A 23,611-nucleotide genomic window follows, 5' to 3' on the forward strand; every position below is an offset into this window, starting at 1 on the left:
AAGTAGATAACAGCTTTTTAGGGGAGGACATTACTGCAGGATTTATGGAGAGAACAGATGTGTGCAGGAAGGAAGCAGCAGGATGGGAGATTCAAGGTAGTTCTGTAAGAACAAAATTACTTAGTGTTGTATTCTGCAGAGTCCAGAGCAACTTCAATGACTGAACAATTCAAATAGACAGAAGGGCTTCTGGACAGCTGTGAAAAGAAGTTCACACAACAATATAGGATCACAGCCTATATGGTTTGTTAAGTAAGCACAGAATCAGTCTGTAACATTTCTTGTATGTCCAAGTAGCCCTTACTGGCATGTGTTTCCCAGATGTATTTGTGCATTTCTTGGCTGAGATGTACATTCCAAAGCCTTAGACAGCAGCACTGTCTGATCTTAAGACTGCTTCATTACAAGTAAGTTCTTCCTTTATTGTCTTAAAAAAAAAAAAAAAAAAAAAAAAAAAGATTAGATTGTCATTCAGCTGACAGGACTGCAGGGATATTTGCTGTGTCCAGTAAAGAAAAGCACTCAATGTGTTTAGAATACTGACACCCTTTTTTATTGTCTGCAGTGCAAAACATACCTCTGCAAATGCACATATTGAATAAATACCTGAAAAGATTATAAAGAAGCTTCTTTCTTTCTAAACTGAACAATCAACGTTCTTTTGAGAGAGATATCAAAAACTCACTGCACAGAACAACAAAGGATCTGGCAAAGAAAATTTTGTCAGGTTAATCTCCAAGAGCAATATAGTAGCACCCTTATCAGTTCAAGCATATGATTTCCAGATGCATGAATATAAGGATTACTGGCTACAGAACTTTAGCTACACATACTGGCAGAGTTATGTAAGCCATAAATTTTAAATAGCTTGCTGCTTGAAAAGAGATATCCACTAAAGATAGCAGAAGCCTCATCTACATCTTTCCCTTGGAATATTGGACCACATATTAAGATTTTAGATCATACAGAGCACAATGCATAGTTTTTTCAATTATCAGGATCTAACATGAAGGCAAAGAAATAGCCTATGCCATTACAGCTGTAATTCCTAAACTAAGCAAGATATGTATATGCTTGCATTTCACATAAATGTATTGTAATTTACTTATAATATACTATAATCTATATAAACACACTGTCGTAAATTTGGTTTTAACAGAGTATTGATTTAATAGCATCTTTAGAGGAATAGTGAACACCCTTTTTCCTTTCCTCTGACCACACTGTACTAACACCTCAGGGTAAAATATATGGAAGTAATAAGGAATACATTTTTATGGTTACTTCTTCCAGTTAATAATTTCTTTATCCTGGGCATTCTGATGGCTGCCTTCAGCCACATACCAAATTGAAGCCAAGTATATTCACTTAAGCTCACAGGGAAGAAAGATTTGAAGCAGTTGTAAGCTGTGTCCTTGTTTTACCTGGGATGGAATTAGTTTTATTCCTCAAGGGTGGTAGAATGGCATGTTTTTCATTTGGTATGAGAATAACATTGATAACACACTGGTGTTTCAGTGGTTAATGACATTGTACAGCCACTGATAATGCATCACTCACAGCCTCAGCTCACTTTAAAACTTTAGCGCTAAAAAACACCCAACCCACTACCCAGCCTCCATGCACTGCAAAGGCATAGGCTGCAAGAACTGACACCTTCCCTTGTTTAAAGAGCTGACTCAACACAGCTCAGAAAATATGATCCTCATCTGTGTGACATATTATCATGTCCGGCCTCTGCATATCTGAGTGGGCCTATATCCCTTGATGAGTGAGAGGTCTGGGAAGTTTTCATTAACTCTTCCCTGGTTTTTTTTTCAAATTTCACCTAGAAGCAGTGTAGAAGTGCAGCACATTTATGTCCAACAAATTAATACCATATAGCAGGACCTACATATATCAATTCCCCAACATACAATATAACCTTCCTAATGTATGTGCAAATATTCTGCAACACTAAATTGCTTATCTAAAGAAAGTATTCTGTTATAAAGACTATTAAAACTAGCTTATAATTATATATTTTTTTCTTTTTTTTACTTTAGTGTCCACTTTATGGCTAGCATATAAAAGGCACTTTTCTTGTATATTACAATGGAGGAGAAGCTTTTTAATAAACTGGTAAATGTCCCTTTTTTGAACGTGCATGTTCATTTTTTATACTTTACCTATATAATATCAAGTAACTAGGACAAACATTAGAAAGAGCAATACAGATTTTATTGAAAAAGCAGACTGTAGAGATTCATAGTTTGGGTTGAAAACACCAAACCTTAGACTTGACTAAAACAAAACAAAAAAATCTTTGAAAAAATTCAAGCATGTTTTTCTGTGAATCTGTGAAAGTAATCTCATACTTCTCTCTTGTGCAATTTTTTGTATATGAGAAAAAAACAATACTTGAAATAGCACTTGGACAATCAAAAGAATTTGAAACCTGAGAAATTCAAAATCTTCCTAAAAGAAACAAGCAATTTTAGAGTCTTTTCAAAGGCTTACCTTATAACATTGGGGCAAAATTGCATTTCAATTCAGCTTTAAGGATTTAAATTTTTTTTAACATCACTTCAATGCAAATGGTCAGCAAATTTAATATTTATTTTTATTTCATTTAGATGAAAATGTACACATGTCCAAGAGATTTGGAACCAAAATGTCACGAGCTGCCTTTGGACAATTCAAATTGGAGACCTATGTTGTTTCCTTCCCCACTTGTAACCTCTCCTGTTCCCACTTGCACAGAAGGAATGCATTTCCTTCAGGTATCTAAGTAAGATAAATATCTGAACAGTGGTGTTTTCAGAAGAGTGAAGAAGAGAGAAGGATGTTATAGAAATGATTGTGGAGAATGGCAAGGGTTGATAGAGCACAAGACAGGATACAGAGCTTCATGTAATATATGGTGAAAAATAATAGAGCACAAGATAGGGTACAGAGCTGCATGTAATATATGGTGAAAAATAATAATAGGAATAACAACATTATTATGTATTCCTAAATTTCCAGGTACTTTGACAATATTGTTGCTATTAAGAGAAATTTTTCTTGAAATAGCTAAATGTCTCCGATTTGAATAAGCTTTTACATGCCATCTGGCAGTCTTGATATTTTAACATCTTCCTCACATATTTTTTGCAATTGACAAAATAAGACTTTGCAAATTACAAGAGAGCCATAAAACATAAATTATGCCCTAATCATGCCTTAGCATTCTATTTGCTATAACTATCTGTGCCCTACATTTTCCTGCTCTCTAGCTGAAGTGTGCAGCCCTATTCCAAACCACAAATAGTTTTAAAGATCAAATTTCAGTATAATGCTGTTGGGGGTTGGGTTTAATTTTTTTTTCCCCTTCTTTTTTGTTTCTTTTTTTGGGTTTTTTTGGTTTTGTTTGTTTGGTTGGTTTTTACTTATAGAATTTTTCCCACACGTTGCTATGAAACTGACTGCTGCGTACTTATGGGTGCTAAAGAAAAACAAAAGTGGCTAAGGTAGGGAGAGGAGTGTAGCACCTGGCTAGACTTCTTTTGTCTCTGGGGGTTTCACTCCAGGGGGAAGATAGGGCAGTTTTGGGGCAGGTAAAGGATGGGGCTGAGGGCAGCCGCTTGCCCTCGCTCTCGGCGTCAGAAGGAGCACAGTCAAGCTGTTGCTTACTGCAGGGAGAAAATCAGACTTTAAGATGGTGTTTTCTTATTTGCATATTGTCACTTTGGAAATACTCCTTTTTCCTTTCTCAAGCAGATGGCAAAAGTTGAAGACAGTGTTCATGAATTGAACACACATGAGTAAGATCTGATAGAGCTGCACTAAATCACCGAATGCCTTTGTTCTGATCCCATTTTGTGTGCTACTGATGATTATTGCCAGGCACGCAGATTCACTGGAAAAATAGTTATGCATTTTAAGACTATATTGTATTAGTAGGTTAGAACTGCCAACTAAACCTTCCTAAGTTGTAATTCATAGTAACAGGGCAACCCAAGAATGTTCTACAGTGTTTACGGGTTTTCTCCTGGTGTGTTGGTCTGTTCTCAGCCTGCTGAGCATCTTTGTAGTCTGCTGGAATAAAAAAGGAGAAGATGGTGCCCTTCTGCACAATAACTTATTTGGAGACATAATTTCACAGATTTTATTCCTGTTTAAAATAGAGAAATAATGTTGGCAGATTTGTCTCTGTATAGTGTAATTCCTTTGAAAACAAAATTGCTAAAACATATAACACCCTACCCTACGCTTAATATATCGATCAGGTTTCAAGTAAAACAGATTTTTAAAAGAAAAACAATAAACAAAACATCCAGAAACCCCAAAACAGACAAACAAAACAACAACCCCACAAAAACTCAATCCATAGAAACAACAAGCATGCCAATAGAAAATTAAAATGTAAAGATATGCATGCAGGAACAACCAGGGAAGTACAATTACAAGTTATGAGAAATCTACTTAGGATAATATGTTGTTTTATTACAAGTTGAGTGCCAACCTGTGTTTGAACAAAAAAACCCCATAGAGACGTCACCATGTGAGGATCTTCTTCCCATGTTTATTATGGTATGTGCAGTCAGCTCAAATTCACATATGTACATGACTACATAGTATTTAAAAGAGTGGAGCAAAGGAATAGCATATCGCATACTCTGCCCCCAACCATGTCAGTCTGTTACATGCAGGGAATTCTTGAAGACTAATACCCCAGTTTGGAGCAAACCCATCAAAAGAAGAGCTACTGACTCTTTCTTATGTCATTTGTTCCCTCAAGATATAAGCGACTTATGATATGGACTTATACTTTGCTCTTTCCCCACTAGTTGAATGTTTTCATGATTGGGTCACCAAGAATTAAAAAAAAAAAATAGCCGTTCTTCTCAAAAGGAAAAGGTTCATCAGTTTTTAATCAACTCTGTTCAAAATAATCAAGAGCAAAATGTACCTCAGCTCTGAAAGATGTTGATGTTTTCCTGTAGGAATTTATTGATTTGCCATTCTGAAGTGACTTGCCAAACAAAGAACATTTATTTATTTGAGTTTGATTGCTAAGGAAATGATGCCAATGTGATTAAACGAAACCACTGCTGCCTCTATGCATTCACGAAAATCCTTTAATAATTTTTAGGACAGCTGATGACTGCAAACAGGTTTAACAGAAGCAACAAGGAGACCTAGTGGCTGTAAAGATCTTGCAACTTTATGGAAAGAAGCCACTCCTAAAGTAGGAAATATACAGTTCCTGACTGCAGAAAGTCATTACTTGCAGCTCCCACTTCTTTAAACTACAAAGCCAAAAAAGTTCTTATGCAGCATTACCTCACTTACTCCCATGTCCCTTGACTTACTAAGTTTTTAAACTGGGTGAAAATAGAGATTATGTTTTGGTTTTTCATTTTATTTTAACATTTAAAAATTAATATCCTCTCTTACTGAGAAGCATTCAAAAGGTAATTTTACTGTTAATTTTGGTATATGGTTCCGTTTAGAAACAGAAGAAAAATGTGGAATACCAGACTTGTCTTTAAATAAGTGGGAAGAAAATCCATGCTCTGTTCTGTTCTTAATTTTGAGCTGTAGAAAAGATGATTAGTAGAAACAATTTTAAAGCATCACTAGGCAGTCCCAGCTGGTGGGGACCCTGTTCTTGCATTCATAGCAATTCATTTAACCCAAGCTGGCAGAAAAAACTGAGAGAGTACAGAAACAATATAGAGGCAGAAATACCTTTAGACATCTGCAAAGAGGTTGCTGCAATGAGTTTGTGGTGAATGAAACAGCCACACATCCATTTGAAATCTACTCCAATGTATTTAGAAGTAGTAATAGCATTAACAGCAAAAGTTAGAAATATTCAGAATCACTACCTGACAAGCTGAATCCCTGGATCTTTCCTGTGACCCTGCACCAGAGTTGCTCCAGTCAGACCAAATGGTTTTGCGATGAGGGCCCAAGTATCAGACCCAGGGCTGAGCAGAGGCAAAGGTTCTGTTCCTCAGCCTGTTGACAATCCTCCTTCTCATTCAGCCCAGGATCTGTACTCGTTCTCTGTAGTTCATTACAGTCCAGTTCTTTTCTGGTGTCTATTCAAGAATCTAGCGGAAAATAAAACCATTCCTTCAATAAAAACATAATCACATTATATATTCAGAGACAGTGGACATCTCTAATAGAATACACTTTGTGCATCACATTCTGAAGGTTAGCTGCTAAATAACTCAGCATGGGGAGTCTTGTGTTTAACTTTGAAATGCAGCAACTTCACTTTTTTCTAGCAAACAGATCACAGCTAGAGAGAAGCAGCCATATTATACCCAGATAGCTGCAGCCCCCATGGAGTTCCTTACAAAGAAAGAAGAACTAAAATTACAGACCAGCTAATACATCTATATTATCTAATGACACTCAAGTGTTGGGGTTTTTTGGGAGGGGTGCAATTATGTCAATACTTAAGGGTTTTTAATGATTGTAACTGATACAAGTTCATGATTGGAATGAATAATTTTAGGCCAGTTACTGCAGAAGCGCTCTGTATCCAAAATGGTAGTAGATATATTTTTAGCACTAAGCTCTATCCCATTTCAATGCTAATAAGAGAAATTCTTCTTCCTGAATTTGCCACACAGTGTGCGCACATATATAAATGTTCATGTGAGGGATAAAGCACTGTGAGGAAGAGGAAAGGCTGGATTGATTGGCCTGCTGGAAATTCTGCTTTCATTTATAAAGCTTCTTACAAAGGTAAATCATGACTGATCCCATAATTCTGAGTTGAAAGGTCCAGCACTGCTCACCTGAATGAAAATTAAAACCACCCCTTTTTTTCATCTAGACACTCTCTGCTTCAATGCTGTTCTTCCTGTCATCAATGCAGCCGAGCAGCAGAAAAAGGAGATTTTTATTAGAAGAAGATTTTTTTTTTCACTCACAGATAAAGTAAAAATAGAATAATTTCTACAAGTTCTTAAAATTATTTCATAAAAATTTTACCTACTCAAGGGAATGCAGGCACCAATCAACTTTTAATTTTTTAAGTTTAATCTTACCCATTATTTTTTGAGGTGGTTTTGTTATTTGTTTCTTTTTACTTTGAAAGACAAGATACTTCTAGACTAGGTCATACTTTCATGATTGGAGAGAGATTTTCAGGTGACAGATCACACAGACAAATAAACACTTCTGGAATTTCTAAGTGTAATGGACATTCCTCAAGTGAGTTGTGAATAATGTAATGCCTGGGTCAATACTCCATGTAAAAATCACCAGAATTACATTATTGATTTTGCTAAATTTATTGCCATTCTGATAATTCCAATCCATTGCTTTTGCAAACAATTTCAAATGAATAGCAAAGATATATTCTAGGTAATAGGCTTCTGGGAGATTACTATGCTTCTCAGCTGGTTAAATTCATTCAGCCTTCAGTGTGGAGCTGCAAACACTTCTAAATTGTGTAGCAGTCTTCAACAGAAATCATCAAGAGTCATGTCTTATTGCTTTCATAAAATGTGGTTTACACCTCTCTGAGTAATTGAATTTTGCTAGGGTTATAGGCAGGCTGCATATTTTTGTGCATGAAAATACTAGTCCTCAGGAAAAAGCAGTTCTTTCTATTGTATGAAGTCCAATCAGAGATTACTTTGTGAAATTTATGCTGGACATTTTTCACTCCAAAAAGTTAATTAACAGGAGATGAGCTTTTCTAGGAGAAAAAAAGTCCCACAGAGTTATAACTGCTCTTAGAGAAGTTTGGAAATGTTTCTTGCATATTATATAAATATTAAGTCTCTAAATGTTCTAGAACCAGGATAAGTATAAAAAACTTCTCTCTCTACTGCCAAAATACTAATAATAACAATTATAATTATAAATCATAGAATAATAATAATTTTAAAATTATTATATTCTACAGTCAGATCAAATTCCAGCACCTGATAAAGATCACAAATGAAAAATGAATCATGCCAAGTGCATTAACAGGGCTTTCCCTAGTAAGAACTAAAAAAAAAATCAAATTTTTCACAGCTATGCACAAACATATTTGGAAGAAGTAAATGATAGATTAGATAGATAGATAGATAGGTAGGTAGATAGATAGATAGATAGATAGATAGATAGATAGATAGATAGATAGATAGATAGATAGATAGATAGATAGATCGATTAGATAGATAGATAGATAGATAGATAGATAGATAGATAGATAGATAGATAGATAGATAGATAGATAGATAGATAGCCACAGTTACAGTCAGAATGAATTAACAAGAAAATTAATGGGAAAGATTCCTCACACATGGTAAGAGGAACAGGCAAAGGACTAACATTTCAGTCCAACCTGTGACACTCAGCAGTCAATAGCTGTGAAAGAGATTTTACTCACTAATTATTATGGGTTATGTTGAAAAACCACCACTCACTAATTTTCCTGCCCAGACTGTGGAAAGAACAACAAAATTTTTGCTTCATACTTAACATTTTTGGCACAAGGAGAAAGTAGCATTCTTCACAGAAAACTGTAACAGCTTGAACAGCCAGCTGTATAAAACAAACCAGCACCACATCTTGCCTTGTAATTACAGTGCATCTTTAAATTAACAATGTCATTGACTTACTTAATCCTCTCCCTCATTTTCATTAGGCCTGGCAGTTTATTAAAGTATTATTCAGCAAATAAATTGTATGAAAAGCTACACTATATTTCCTTAAGTCTTAAGTGCAATCAAAGCTGTCATGCTTATAAATGTTTATATTGTTACTTCTCTTCCAAGAAAACCTTAGAATTTCATATATCGTATCATTGATCTCAATATCTCCTTGAACATTGCATTTCCTCAGCTGAGGCCAATGTTGCTTGGAAGGCTGATGCAAACTGCTGAAGAAATGCACTGTCATTGACTTGGATAACAATGCTCAAATAAAGGCAAAGTTTGCATGTTATGGAAATTTTAAAAAATTCTATTTTGTTCCGGTAAAGTCAAGAAATTACGAGAAAGTATTCTTCCAGCTTATTGCCCAGTCACCTTTTCTGAACAGAAAACATGGCAACAACTATCAGAACTTTTTAAAGTCATAATAACTTATATATTTCAATAGCAAGTTATAACAATTTAATTCCTCTTTCACCACTCTGTCTTTCTTAAAAAAGCAAATGAAACCCCACTGGTGCAGGTTGAAAGCAGATCAAAATTTTGTAGTTTTCAATTTCTTAGGAAATCAAGATTAAGTGGTTCAGTGATGCTTACACAAAAATCAACAAGACAGCATCAAGACAGGTACATAATTTTGCATGAACAGTGGCTCTTGTGTGGCTCTGTTTCAAGACATCTGAGCTTGATTAGGAATTATGTACATGAAATCTGATAATTTGCAGATAAGAAAGGGAAAAATATTCTTTCATAATTTTTGTGTTTGTTTTTCATGTAAAGTAGATGGAGATGCTGCAAGAACAAGAAGCACAGAAAATATGTTCTGGGGAGCTGAGGGAGACAAGGGTCCTTTTTGCCTGGCAGAAAAGCTGAATGCTGGGATTCAAAACAGTTACAGCCTAACCAGACATGCTGAGCAAAAGTCAAAGAAGAAATCACAGCAAAGGGAAGGGAAAAGAGAAATCCAAAAGCCACATCTCTGAGCAATGACCATGCTCCACCTCCCAAGATCCCACAGAGTGTTCTTTTCAATTATATGACTAACTACCGTTCACCTGATCAACTTTGGACAGCATCTCTTTAAATGCTGGCAAATTCTGTTTAGATAGAATGAAGACAGGTTTTTTGGTGTGGGTTTCTCTGAGTTTTGTGCAAATTTTCTGCAGGGAGGTAGTTTTAATTTTTGCCTGGGATTTTCCACGGCCCAGAAGTTTGGTTTGAAACAATGCACAAGCAGGGATCTTGGATCTTCAGGGAAATTTCTAGGTCACATGCAAAGCTAATGTTTCCAAGAAACATGAGACAAGACTTTTTTTTAACCTATGTGAATCCACTCACGTAACTTAAGGAAAAAAATTAGAATATTCATGCAAAACATAATAAGGAAACAAAATATTCACTAAGAGCAAGTTTACAGAAGCAGGGCTCATCAAAGAGATGCTGTCCTGAGTCTAGAACAGCAGTGAGGAATTACAGAGCACATTATGCCTGTGCTGGGCCAAACTATACATAGCAAAGACAAATAAAATCTACAAGCTCATATAACCTCAATATGAATGTTCATTTGAAGAAGCACTTGAAGAAAAACTAGCTACCCATTTCTACCCCTGAATATACTGAGGCATTGGCTCTTAAATTCAGTTTTCTTTTTAACAGTTTCATCTATCATGGTGCTCTAAGGAAACATAAAGCTATCTTTTAGCTGAGCTATTCATATGCAGAGAAATCCTGGAAGGAAGTCTCAGGCAGTGACAAAAAATTTATACTTCACAATAACCTGATCAGAAAGACATATCCAAGGAAAGAGCAAACTAATTCTTACGAACTACCCTTTTTTACAGCCCTTGCATAGTCGTACTAGTTTCAAAATATGTCAGGCAGGGTAGCAACTGCCCTTTCTAAAATGATTTGAAAAATTTAGGTATGTCAAAGAAAAAGCAAGAAAAGTCAAAAATATTACAAACCAGCCAAAATTCCATTAACTGCATGAAAAATTGAGTTCTAATAATGTAGTGGTAGTACTGCATATCTCTGTATATTCTCAAATAAGAGGACATTCTAATTTGTAAAGTTAGATTCTCATTCTATTTTCTAGACAAGTACAGAAAGGAAAATGCAGCAGTCTTTGATATTCATGCAGCTGAGCTGTTTAAAAGCTCAGCTTATTTTACCCCCTGCATGGCCTTCAGTCCAGCTGAGTATGTTTCTATAAATTGTATTTCAGTTTCAGAGGATAAAGACTAAGCTACTGGATCCCTGTTTTCTCCTCTGAAGCCTGTAGTTTAAATTCAACCCTTAAAAAAGTTCACACTCCCTGAAAGTGTGACCACATCTATTAATTCTATTAATAGAATTAATCTATCTATCTATTAATTCTGAGTCTTGCCATGCTTTGGTGACAGTGTTTGCAACAATTCAAAGGTCAAATTCTACTCATATTTACACTGGGGCACATCTGGAACAAATTGGAGCTGCAGAATAAATATGATGTGGATAACAAAGGAAGTTTTATACCACAATTACTTTTAGAATATTTATGTAGAAATAATAAGGACTAAAGCATGATGATGAATTGTAGGTCAGTTTTCCTGCTTGGGGCTGAAACAAAAGAAGTCCAAACAAATAGGTAGTCCACCCGTGTGCTGAGCTGCATTTAGCCCTATATGTTATTTGAGTATAACTCCAGAGCCAAATTCTGATGTCTGCCTGAACCAGTGCCCATTGGCCTCTGAAGAGACATATACCTTCCCACCATTTGGGCCATGGAGAAGAAGGAGACCTCCCATCCTGCCAATAACCATACAAAGGGGTTCCAGTTTACCTTCACCAGAGTACTAAGTACATTAATTCTTCTCCTTGCCACCTTTACCCAAACTTTCCCTCCTTAACTATTCTCTCTGGCACTGCCACATTTTTCTCTGAAAACTGTGGTGCATAATTCTAATTTCACAGAGCTGTGGATCATTTTAAACTTAGACTGAACAGAACAGGGATACATAGTGAAGTTGTTTTCAAGCACCCAAGGACACAGACTCCTTTTAGAAGGTAAGGCACACACCCAGAAAATCTCATGTCTCCATCAAGTGAGTGTGTCATTACTAATGTTTCCTCTTTGGTGGGCTTGCCAGACCCCTCTGTCTCAATCAGGATCTATTAGGCTCCTTTCTAGATACACCTGGGGCACTGCTGCCTCAGCATGTTCACTATACACAAATACACTGCACAAAGCAGGCTGCAAGAATGGAGGGGTGTTACAGGTCTGTAAGCTGTCCTTTGAGGATTTCAAAGGGGTCAAGTGCAGCCCTGGCACAAGTTTGCTCTTACTGTTCATCTTTCTAACATTCAGTCACAGTTTGGCCTTTGTAAGGTCAACACCTCACACTCAGGACAAATCCCAGTTTTGTGACTGTCTAAAAAAGATGGTCTTCTGATAAATAACATCAACTGAACTACACATCAAAAAAAAAAAAAAATAGTCCCTTCTGTAAATGCACCCAGAGAGAGGTTTCATTTCCAAAACTGCTGAACATCAAGCAAAATCTCTGTTTCTATGAAGAAGTTTCTCTTCAGTCATGTTTGAGGTTTCTATGGCAAGACATTGGGAGAGAAAGTAGAGCACAGAAACATGTGATAAAATAAGAATATTCTGTGGATTAGTTCCAAGATGCTTGCTGCAGTTACAGCTACTTACATTTTGTCACTATGAATTGCAAACATGAGACAACTATGGAACAACATATTCAGGTAGGTAGAGACTAATGTGTGGGGAAACTAAAGGAATTAAAATAAAAGAGTTTATTTCCACAACTTATTTTTCAAAGACCTTGCCTGAAAAGATATATATTTTCCACAGTATATCACTGTGGAAAAATTATGTCATAATATGTTCAAAAATTAAATTTACTATTCAAGAAAAACTAATCTTCCAATAACAAAATTGGCAAATCAAAGGTCCTTACAAGTATACTTACATTAAAACTGTTGTCAGTGACCAATTTCTTTTTAGGAGCCATAATTCTTTCCCAAGTGAAATATTGCCTCTATTATAAAGAAGTGCATTAAAGCCATGGAGCTTCTGTACTATCCTAGATATTTATCAAAGTATGTTTGCGTGTATGAACTTCAACTTCCTTGCCAAAGTAGTTCAGCCAAATTCCATGCTGCCATTGACAAATCCCATAAGCTTTTATGATTTTTCCCTGCTATTTAAAGTCTTTGCATGTTACAGGGTTGACTTTGTCCTCATGTCTCTTTTCTCCCAGTGATTAAGGGGAGTCCTATTGTCTCTCAATGCCAGTTCTCTTCTTCATAATGCTGTTTTCGTAGGTAAAACATTGGCTAAGCCTAAGAGAGTCCCTAGAAATCAGAAGCAATGACATTTTTCCAAAAGCTCAGCCTTGCATCAGTTAATGCAGCTTTGGGTACAAGTTCCACACCAATCCCAAGAGCAGAATAATAGCAATAGTAGCAATGACATTATAAAATACTGTGCAGAACCTGTCCTGGTCTTTCTTAAAAAGGCAGACACACTTCTCATCTGTTCTGACTGATCTCTTGTATTGTCCCACTTCTCTCCTTGCATGTCAGTGGTTTATGTATCCAGAAATAAAGGAAAAGAAAAAGGAATGGACTGCATTTTTTGTTTTCTGTATGATAAAAGTCTTAACCCTGAAAAAATTGTCTCTCTTACCATCCTCTCCTACCACTTAGTTAACTCAACATCATGATCACTAGATTTTGGAAGGCTGTCACTCAGCATCAAAAGTGATTTCACACAAACAAAATGGAAACTTGCAGTCTGGGTGTTCATTTCTGATTATAATTTCTCCTTGCTCCTACGGATTTCTCCCAGAGATATAGATATGCATTTGAAAGATTTCCTCTGTATGTTGTTTTACTATATTAATATTAATATGCAATATAATGTAAAAAGAACAATGTAATGGAGAGATCTTTAAGTGATTAATAAAAGACATGCTGAGAAAGAAGGCAATAGTAGACATTCTTTGAATATTTCTGCAGTGAAATTAAGATAATGGGAGGAATTATTTTTCTTTTTTCTTTTTCTTAACAGGATAGGGAAGTTTATGACTAAGGATAAATAAAATGTTTAGAAGAATTATCAGGAAAAACTGAAGTGTGCCCAGCTAATATCATGTTTCCATCCCTCACAATGGAAAAGGAAGTTTTTTTTCTTTGGATAATTGCCCTGTTTCTAGTTTAAAAGGATCATTCCACACAGGAAAAGGCTGATGAGAAAAGTGGTGCATTGAATTTATCAAAGATCACTTAAAAGATCACATGTAAGTCAAATTAGCACAATATTTTCACCCTTAAAAACATTATGAGCTTTAATTTCATAAACAAATCCTGATCAAGAAGTCCATAACCTATGGTGACAGAGCTACACAATACAGTGACCTGTATTTCTTCATCTTGCAAGAGTCATGTATCCCTATCCTTATCCTATCAGGGATCGTTACTCATCCCCACTGATGACTCAGCCAAAAATAATCTGGAGATTGTTTTGGAGGAGTGAATGTAGCCAAACTGCCATGATAGCTAATAAAATGATAGCTAGAGATATGTATTTTAGTTACAACTCTGTAACAAACATATTCCTGTATAAACTTGTGACCACCTTCTTGTGGAAAAATAAGCATGAACCCTAAAACACTGCAGTAATCCCACTGCAGTAATTCCCATAGTTAGTCTGCTTGAACCACACTCCAGAAGCTGACTAGGTAACTCCAGGACCAAGTCTGATCTTAGGTCCAAAAATGACTGCTTTCAGAAAATGACAGACCAGTTTTCATGATATTTTAGGCAGGTTGGGGAGATTGATTATCAAAAATGAAAATATATATCATAGTTCTGGTAGCCTACTCTGGTCAATTTATTTTGGTTTTTTATTGTTGTTGATTTGTGTTTTTTAATTAGAGTTTTGAGACTGAAAAATCTTTTCTTTCCTAATATATCAGAGAAAGTAAGTCCCCTATTTTTAGACAGTATCACAATATTATGTAATTACATACACACATTTGACTGTCCATATTGACATTCAACAGTTCACACTGATTTTTTTTCTTGCAAGTAAAAATAAAAGGTTTTTTCACTGTTTCTCTTTGCTGGCAGCTTCTGCAAAGCTGGGGGGGGTGTGCGTGTGTGTGTCTTTTCTTTTGTTTTGTTTTTTGTTTTATTTTGTTTTGTTTTAACTAGGCCCAAGTGAGAACAGGCTCTTCAAACTCCTTCTCCAAAATAATTCTGTTGTTACTATAACTGTCAGGATACATCCACTACATAGTATATAAAATACAGAAAGCCCAGGAAACTCTAAAAAATATATATTTGTCTGCTAAAGAATTAATTCTACTCTCTGTTCCTTCTAACTTCTTACATCAAGGCAACTTGTGTCAAAAGAAGCCTTTATAAAAAGAACCAGAAAGTAGAACTGAAAAACTGAACTTGAAAAGATTCAAAGAGGATTAAGAAAGGCCCTTATTAGACTCTGGAAAATAAGCAGAAGCACTTCAAGTAACAAGAAAGAAAAAACCAAAACCAACCAGAAGAAAAATCTATGCAAAACAGCAGCCTTAAAAAAATTAAAAAGGAAGAGTGTCATATTTCAAAAAAAATTACATTCAGCAAGTGTAAAAGCCAAATCTATTTTCCTCTGAGATACCAGCATTTAGAAAAAAAAAAACAACTAGTTTAAAATTTGGTGCAGACATTTTTATTAAGAGGTAGAAAGAGAGGTAATGGAACAGAAAGGCCAAATAGTGAGAAATCTTTGACGAGCCTTAGACTTCACAATGAAAAGTATTGGAAACAGGCAGACAGAACTGTAAGATGCTCAGCTTCAAATATAATACCTGCTCAACCTTTATTCACAGATACAAAGTAGATCTAGAGAAGTTATATGTCTACTTTTTAATTAGGAAACCCATTTTCCATGGGATTTTTCTGTATTTAAGGCAATTCATGGTCATGAGTTAGCCAAGTTCCACTTTAAACAAGGAATAAGAAAACAAAAAGTGTTTTTTTTAATCTGAGGGGACAAAGACCATGAAAAGCTTGGCATATTCTGTATTAGTTTTCCATTGAACTTGCAAGAGAACAAGCATCAGATCTCCATCTGGGACAGACTTCTTGTTACTGGGTAGAAAAGAGAAATTTTGAAAAGCTGTGGAATTATCTGTTGAATGCTTCTGGTTCACAGGAGGAGATAAATACATTGTAAAGTTAAAAAGACACAAACTGCTTCCTTGTTTTATGAGAAAATATGCAGATTAGCAAATTAGTTGCTAAAAAGAATCTAGAAGGACTTTGTGTACATCATTATCCACTACCTAACACATAGCTCTGCAAAAAGTAGATCTGCAGCTGAACTTAATTTAGTGCTACCAGTATTCTGTGCTTGATAATAATCAAAAACAGACAAAAATAGGCAGCACATCAGTTTTGAGTAAAAAGTGATTTCAATGAAATATAGACTTCAATGTAGAATTCTAGATACACCTCGTTTTAGTCAGTCAAAGTATTAAGTATACAAATACTTTACGAATTATTATGACAATTATACTTTGGGATAAATTCTTGTAGGAAGGTTTAACAGTTCAGATCATGGTAATGATCTTTTTTCAGAAGTTACCCTATAAACAAATTTCCAGAGATGCAATTTTATTTTAATATAGCATGCAATGCATGATACTGGAAGGGAAATATTGACAAAGAAATAGAACTTGTTTGCCAAACAGAAAACAGTTTTGTAATTTTTCTCTTGGCAGTAAAAATGGTAGTAGATCTTGCACTTGTCACTGCAAAGTCCCTTTGTAGAAGAGGGGGATAAATCATTTCACTGATTTCCAAGGGATTCTGGAAAGCAACTCTGGAGGACCTCTCATCCAACCCCCACTTAAGTCACCACTAATTCAGAGCACCTTGCTCAGGACATTTCAATACATTTTGGGTTCTTTCTCCAAGGGATGAGTTTCTACCCAAGGTGAAAGATTCCTCAATGTCTTTAGGCAATGTTTTCCAGTGTTTGAATGTACTCATTGTGTAAGGAAAAAATAATTCCTACTGCTAATTGAAATTTGCCAAATTGTCTCTAACTTCAGTCTGTTACCTCCTATCCTATCACAACGCACCCTAGAGATATCTGGCTCTGTCTTCTCTACCCTGAATATTAATTGGAAAGCAATAAGATTTTGGTCTTCTTTCCTCAAAATGAAACAAATTCAGTTCCCTCAGCCTCTATTCTCATGTCCTGTGGTAAAATTCCTGATCTTATGGTGGCTTTCTGTCATGCTTGCTCCAGGTTGGCCCGGTTTTCCTTGTACTGTTTTTCTTATTCATTACTCTCATTATAAAAAAAAAGAGCTTCTTGCACCAAAGGCTCTATTAACTTTATCACAGAAGAATTTCAACAATAAATTACAAAGAATTCTAGCTTTGTAAATAAAAGTATCCTCACAAGGTAAGTGATTCACTAAAGGAAGAAGAAGAGAGTGAAAAAATTCCTCAGTGAGTGGATTTCTAATTTTATTTTTAGTTTTAACATGATGTGAGGCTGTAGTAGAACTGTGACACTTATATTGACTGAGAACTTTAACCTTACACAGATCTAATGTGAATCATAAGACTGCTTTTCAAAGCTAGAAAAGAATCGGGTAGCCAAGCAACCTATACATTTTATACCACAGAAGAAATTTGTGGATGCTTCCATCATAACCCTGATACATATGCTTTAGTTCTTACTGAATGCAGCCTTTTGAAAAATACATTATCCTGTTACAGAGATTCCAGTCTGAACTGAATCTCAAATACTGCTTGAACAGAAACTGTAAATGAACCTAACAAAAAACTACAAGAAATATTTGCAGTGAAGTTGCTGCTCAAATATTTTAGTGAAACAAATATGATTTTATGATCATCTTAGTGAAAAAATATGGTTTGATGATCTTATTTTAAAATAGTCCATCAGTAACAAAAACTATAAAATTTTAACAAATTAAAAAAGAAATTACATAATTCATTATATATTTCCTTTAGGAAAAAAAAATACGGTCATTCATTGTCATAGAGCATGTTACTGTCACCTTTAGATGTACAAAATATCCTTAGTTTCTCCCTGTAAGGGAATTAAGGTTGGCCTGACCAGTTCTAGATTTGGGGTACAGGACAAGAGCAGAGCAATGAATACAAACAAGCAGTAAAATCGTCTGGGTCAGGGCAAAATTAAGTCTAGTAAATGCAGTAATATTGGTCTGAAACTGATATTGAGGCACGGAAGGTCTTATGTAGGCCTTGGCTATCAGGCAGGCAAGCAGGAAGCAGGGCAGGCCTTCTTTAGACCAGAGACTCAGGCGAGCTCCAGATGGGCTTGGGGAGTCCAAGTTTCCCAAGGACACTCTTCTCTCCTGTGGCTGAGCCCCAGATACACAGTCTGGGTTTAGTTAGCAGCCGTCTCAACCCACCTCTGCCCCCACACTGTGCTGCTTCTCCTTTGTGTGCAAGATGCTGGGACAGCACCTTCAGTGGTGAGCCATCAGCATATGGGTCTGAAACCACACAAGGCGTGAAAGCCCGTGCTTGCTGAATGGAGCTCTGGAGGTAGGAGGGGTTGGGTCACCATGTGCAGAATTACTGTATAAAACAGTACTTGTCTGATGACCTGTGAAGGGAAAAAAAAAAACGTTTCTGAAGATGAAAAATGTGCAACTTGCAAAAAATTAATTTTTATTTTCAACTAATTAAAATGAATTTATTATCATTTTAACATTTTTATATTGTTCTTTTTCAAAGCCTTTTCTACTGGACATAATGGAAGAATTTTATAGCATGCCCTCTTTCAGTGGTTAGCTTGAGGAAAGAACTAATCAATTACTCTCCTTTTGAGAAAAATAAGACATGAAACAGTCTTATGGCAGTCTAAAATTTCACAATTCCCCTTGAAATTTTCCATAAAGCAATAGTTTAAAACCACTTTTTAAATGTGATTTCAGAAGACAGGCACCTGAAAGTAGACATGTTTTCATGATTGGCCAAAGGCACTGCTTAAAAGCATATGCAGAGAAGTTCATCTTTTCCCAACAACAGCACTAACATCACGTGCCCTCCTTGCAAGCATTCACATACAGACTTGCCATTCTGACTGCCCCTCAAAGAAGGAAAGAGTACTCAGTTACCTTTTAAAATTGTGTCACTACAAGCCTATGGGGTCCTCACAGCAATTGCAGGCAGGACATTGCTCTAGATCAGAGAGGTAGAGCTCCCTTTTGATCAGTCAGTCTGGCCTTTTCTTAGCAGAAGATTACTTATTTTATCCCATTTGGTCCTGTGGAGCCAGAGTACAGTATATAATATGTCTCCAAATAGCAGACTGAGAATTCCAGCCAAAAGGATATTGAAGAAGAAACAAATTGACCTCATCCCCACATCACCCAGGAATCATTCAGTGTATGTGAAATCATCAAGCTCATGTTTTGAGGAGCCTATTCCTATTTCCACATGAAGTGCCTAAAGTATCCTATGTCCTCCAGATGGAAAAGGACCCTCACTCTTTTGAACTTTGATGTACCTTTGTGAGCAATATGAACTAGAGTGCTCCATTCTTGTTTAACCAGTGTGTTTCTGGCAAAACACAGAGCCACAGCCATGAAGCAGACATAAAAATTAATATATCTACCACTTGCAGCACTAACCAGCATGTAAAGCTTCAGTCCAACATAGAAGCCAGTCATCTTGATATGTGAATTTCAGAGTATTTAAAAAGTGTTCAGTTTACAGGAGAGATGTTTAAGAATGCAAAAGAATCTCTTTAAGTGTCAAAGTAATTTTGAATTCTGGATTTAAATGTATATAAATTTAAAAAAAATAAATAAAACCACCCCCGAAACCTAAGAACCTAAGTTTTTATTTCATAGAGATGTAGATCAAAGAACTAGAGCATTTTCTAACATCTAGACCATATCTATTGCAAAAATTGCTAAGGGTTGTGGAATAGTACAGAGAAAAGACACAAAGTGACAAGATTCACTTGTTTTCCTTGAATATCACCTTCTATCAGAGACAAATTAGCAGACACCATGACTGACTGCTGTGAAAATCTCAGACTGTGAAATTACTTTTTTTTTTTTTTTTTTTTGTTTTAAGCTCTCCTCAAAAGATATCTAGAAAGACCCATCAACATTTTGGTATTTAAGTAGTTATTTACCATATGTACTATCCACTTTCCATTATTTGGAAATTGCATTTCGGTACCTACATTTCAGCAACCTAAAGCCAAACTTTTCCTTTTGAAACAGAGGCCCATTATTCCTCAGATAATCCCCAAAGCCCTTTCTAGATCCAGCTTTCTAGTTAAGCAGTGTGTGACAGAAACACATCCAAAAGATCTTGGAAAAAAGTCTCAGTAGCTTCTGTATTACTTCTCATCCGATACATAGTAAAATTACACTTACCTTTTTCCTCAACATATCATTTTGGTTTCTCATTCATTCTGACATTGACTCATACTTCTTAAGACTCTCTTCTCCTGTAGTTATTTCTGTCCTTAAAGACTAATAACAGGAGCAACACAACCTTGGGCCTTTGCCCTAGAGAATACAATTATATTTCTATTAGTGTCTCCTCCAGGTGACCCTATTCTGCAGTATGTTGTTCTGATCCTCCTCTCTGCTGAGGAGCACTCAGAGCTTTGTGTTATAAATAATGCTCTCTTACTTTGTGCTCCAAGGTCCTTAATGAAATTAAATATTAAATTAAAACTCTCTTCAGATTCATCTCTTCCTTTTCAAATAATTGCCAAGCTACTTTTGAAGATTTCATCCAAGGATGTAAACAAGTATTGCTTTGGCACACATTAATTCCAAGAACTACAAAAGATTGTGACATTTTAAAGTAACACCATAAATGCTGCAGAAAAACAATGCATTATTGGAAACACAATTTTAAGAGATGTAATTAAAGTCCTTATCAAGTTAGCATTATAACAATCACATTTAAATACAGAAATTAAGCGGATAGACATAGGTGTGAGACAAAATACCTTGGAATTTCATGACAAGACCTTCACGCACACAAAAGGACAGAGAAATGTTGAGGTATCATCCATGAGTAAAGAAAAACTTTTATAATTATTTTAATTTTTTCTACTACTGCAAGGAACCACTAGGGTGGTTTTTGTTTTTTTTTTTCTGGTAGAGGTCTCACATTAGAAGACACAGAAATTTATTCAAGCCCCAAAAATATCCTTTTGTGTGAGCACTAAGTTGAAGGGACCTTACCTATGACACCAAATTCACCTCCAATGTCACTCCTAGAGGTGCTGAAATGTGAAAGCAATCATTCCCTAGTTGCTTCACTCTACCACAAGATACTGACCACAGTAATAGAGCACAAGGGATTTCCAGCTTCCCTGATTAGCACACACAGAGTGCTGTTCCCCTTCCACTGGCAGCACCACATCCTCCCACGTCCTTGTGCAACTCACAGCCACATAAATATTTTACTAACAAGGAATACAATCACTTGGATGTCCCTGAGATATAGGCACTGCTTCCCTGCCCTAAGTAAACCTCTTCTCCATGCGGTGCAACTTGAAGTTTTGTCAGCTGAAGTCAGAGGCAAGAAAAGAATTATGAAAGAATCCTGCACCACTTTTAGAAACAGAGAATATCCTCTCTTCTATTGAGAAGCTAACAAAAAACCAGCAGCAGCTCCAGAGTCCCTGGGGTGGAATGAGCTCCTCTCAGCTAGAGATTCTCTCCACCCCACCTTTGAAGTTGCCACAGTTTAGACATTATCTTTAATAAAAAGAAAAATCAGTTATTCACTTACCATGATTTAACTCGTTACCAATGAAAGAACAAAATCCCAACCCCACTATTACCCCCTCAGAATAAAAAAAGGGGACAGGGCAATTAGGTACCTTCTTGGACACACCAGTTAAGGGATGAAATGTTCAAGGCATTTAAGAGCCATCTGGGCACACTCCTGTGCAATGTGTGCACGTAGGATGACTCTGTTTGAGCACAGTTTGGGGTAGATGACCCACCATGGTCCTTTCTAACCCAACCCATCCTGTGATTCTGTGAAATCCAGATTTTTGTCTCAAGGTGGGTCTTTCTCCACTGAGAGATCACAGTATTTCGGATCAACCTTAATCTTTAGCTACGGTTTCATTCCATGTGCTCTGCAGAGCAGCTTGTTAAAAGAAAAGTTAAAAATAACTGAACTCTGCATTATGTCCTTATCATCTATTAATATCAACTCTCTCATGAAAATGTTTCTTCCCATTGCAATCAGACTAAAAGAGAGATTGACGTGTCTCGCATTCCATTTACTGTGTAAAATCAGTATAGTATTAAATTGATAAATCATTTTGTTAGCCACAGAAAAATTCTAGTGTAGATTTTTGAAATATAAATAACTAACACAGTGAAGAACAATTTTCAAGGAGTTTCAGATGGTAAAAAATAATGTTTATATGCCCTAAAAATTAATAAAAATATATTTTCCAGTGAAAACTGCTGGATCATCCTTTGTCTCCTGTATCACAACAGACAGAGTGGATATATGATTCAGGAACAGTGTTTTTCCATCTCTTCCTCTTTGAGTTCCTGTCTTGAATAAACCATATTAAGGGATTATAATACTGATGACCACAGAAATACACAGTTATAATTATGCAAGGACAATTGATCAATTAACCAGTTGTTTATACAAAAATAAAAGTGAGTATGAAACCCATAGCAAAACCAATGTGAAGAAAATGGCAACACTGAAGACAAATAGGCCCGAGACTCACTAGCAGTCTACCACCACAAAAAAACAAAACCCAAAAGGCAAGACATGGATAAGGAAAGCAGGAGGTGGGGAAATTCATACCTAGCTACAAGAATTTAATCGCAGATGTAGGTCTTGAGAGGAAGAAGAAACTGGAACATTATTAATCTAATGTGTTCATTTTAAATGCACAGTAATAGGAAAAAACTACTTAGGAAAAGGAAGAATTCAGACATAGATATTGTGCATATAGTAACTATTACGATTCTGAAAACTTTCTTGTTCCTACTATCATCTCAGAAGTGTCCATTAACATATTTAGACCACAAGACACAACAAAAATTATGGAAAAAAACAGGAGGCAGGAAGGAAAATGAAGAGTATTGCCCTGCCATAAAAGAATAAAATATTTTCAACAGGAAACATAATTTCAATATCTTATCTCTCACAGTGTAAGGTTTAGAAAACTTCTAGGAAGACATTTTCCAGCTGTCATCACTGATAGATCAGAGAGAAATAAATCAGAAGAAAACACCACCCACTTCCCCACAAACACATTTCCACTGAGTAAATTAAACTGCAACACACACAAAAGGATGTATCCATTCTATGTATGCATTTCAAGATAAAAATAACAGGTATGCACTATCATTATTCTGAAAAGCGATTAGTCATTACACAAGATTAGACAGCTAAATTATATTGAAACATAGAACAGATGTATGGTGGGGTAAGTGTGTAATTCTGGAAGTGTGGATAAAATATGTTCATATCTAAAGAAATTACAGGACAAATTTTTAAGAACACTTTTTTCTATTTCAGTCCTTTTCTTTTTTTAAGAAAAAATAAATTTTGATTTTCTTTTCCAAACTCTCATGCCATAAGAGGACAAGGGAACATGATGGTAAAGACTGAAGTGAGAGTGCACTCCATTTTCAGGGCATCTGATGCATGAGTCAGACAAGGGGCTGACTCTTGCCTGTACCTTTCTCTCACTCCTCATGCACTGCTGTAAATTGCTAATGTCAAATGAATCAGGGAAATCTTTTGAATGTCTAAATAAAGATAGGGGAGATAGAGACAGGTCAAAGGGCCATGTGTCAATCTGAAGCTAAATCTTTCCCAGTTCACCATTTATGTTTTGAGTGCAGACCTCCTTTAGCTTTACATAACATGAAGCTGTT

This window comes from Prinia subflava, chromosome 1 (genome assembly GCF_021018805.1).
Source record: "Prinia subflava isolate CZ2003 ecotype Zambia chromosome 1, Cam_Psub_1.2, whole genome shotgun sequence".
Lineage (NCBI taxonomy): Eukaryota > Metazoa > Chordata > Aves > Passeriformes > Cisticolidae > Prinia > Prinia subflava.